The sequence below is a fragment of the Fonticula alba genome (assembly GCF_000388065.1).
Source record: "Fonticula alba strain ATCC 38817 unplaced genomic scaffold supercont2.6, whole genome shotgun sequence".
NCBI lineage: Eukaryota > Rotosphaerida > Fonticulaceae > Fonticula > Fonticula alba.
This window is the reverse complement of record NW_009242976.1, coordinates 1,147,130-1,148,640: the sequence shown is the minus strand read 5'-3', so window position 1 is coordinate 1,148,640 and position 1,511 is coordinate 1,147,130. Positions and strand designations below refer to the sequence as shown.

At 72.7% G+C, this 1,511-nt stretch overlaps 1 protein-coding gene across 1 annotated transcript in view; it reads left to right on the top strand.

Annotated features, from left to right (window-relative positions):
- Window positions 1-1,265: 1,265 nt before the first annotated feature.
- H696_03917 (hypothetical protein) overlaps window positions 1,266-1,511 on the top strand; it is a 2,014-nt gene continuing 1,768 nt past the window's right edge. The window contains exon 1 of the mRNA XM_009497785.1: window positions 1,266-1,443. The gene's annotated coding sequence lies outside the window, so the exon portion shown is untranslated. The remainder of the gene's footprint in view (window positions 1,444-1,511) is intronic.

Sequence of the window (1,511 nt, the reverse complement as noted above, 5' to 3'; positions counted from 1 at the left end):
GCCCGCCCTCACCCCCAGCCCTCGCCCCCGGCCACCCGGTCCCGGCCACCACCCCTGCGGGCTGTCGCAGGGTGCGGGCGAGCGCGCGCCATCCTCCCCCCGGTGCGATTCCAGCGCAATGCCCGCAATGTTTGTAATCCCTCCCCGTGGGCCGCGCGAGGGCACAAGCGCACGCCCACCGGCGGCCCAGCACCACCCGCTTGACCACCCGCTGGCCCAGGACCCATTGCACGGGACACCGTGCGCCGTGCTCATCAGTGGTCGGGCCGTGAGGGGGGGGGGGGGTGAGCGGCACACCAGGCCGGCCTCCTCGTGAAGCGCGGGACTCGACTTGCGCACCACGGGTCGCCCGGCCTCTCACAGGGCTATATCGCCCCCCCCCTCCCCCCTCTACCGCACCCGTCCCTGTCCCCCGGGGACGGCCCCCGCCCCGCGCGTGACGCACGCTTCAGCGGCAGGCCTACGCGGACACCCGTAGATCGGGGAATGTTCTCTCCCCCCCCCCCCCCTCTCGGGGCAGAAAACGGAAATCCCTCAGCGACACCAAATTACTACCAGCTAATGGGAGCTTCACGCCGGTAAACAACCGGTCGTCAGATCCCCGGTGCTGGATCGGCTACCATGGTGAGATCAGATATGGCCCTCGGCGGCCCGAGGGCATGGGAAATTCGCCCGACGGGGCTTGGCTGGCCTCGTGGTCGCGTGAGTCCTCTCACGTGCTCGACCACATCAGCACACCAGAACATTCGAGCAATCCCCCCCTTCCTCCGGGTGCTGTCCCGGCGGCGGGTCCCGGGGAGCGGACGGACGATTGCGATGCCAAGCGGGGGGGGGGGGGGGCGGGGGGGCGCGGCCCGGCCGGGTCCCAGGGCGTCTGCCGCTGGTGAGCGGGCGCCCCTTCCTCCCTCGCCCTGCCCACCTGCTCGGCCCCATCGATCTCCAGCTTGTGGGCCTGAGTTTTACTCTAGAGATCCAGGCTGCCGTGCCGGGACCTCGCCGGCGGGCGGGCACTAGCATTAGCCGAAGTCCAACGGTGTCTCGCCCTGCGGGCAGAGAAACCCGGACGGCCGGACGCCGCCAGATGGGGGGGGGGGGGGGGGGGGAAGGAGGGGCCCGACGGAGGGAGGCGCGTCCGGGGTTGTCTCGCGGTCGCGGGCGCCCCGCCCCACTCGGCCCAGGTCTCCTGGGTCGAGGTCGTGGTACACTGGCAGCCACGACGGCGCCCCCCCCCCCCCCTCCCCCAGCAGCGCGATGAGACCCGAGGGCGGCGCCGGTCCAAGGGGCGCCTAGCCACCCCACACTCCCCCTTCGGGCGCGTGCGCTTGCTCCTGCGCCCAGGGGCAGGGCGGGGCAGGGACGCCTCTTGCCCCGGCCGGGTGCCCGGCCCCCGCACCGGCTCCCTCGGCTCGCCTGAACGCCCGTCGGGACCCGCACATTGAAGAGGTTCGCCCAGCCGGGGACAAGATCCCTGCCGCAGCCACCCACATACCTACCACTACTTCCCCCCCCCC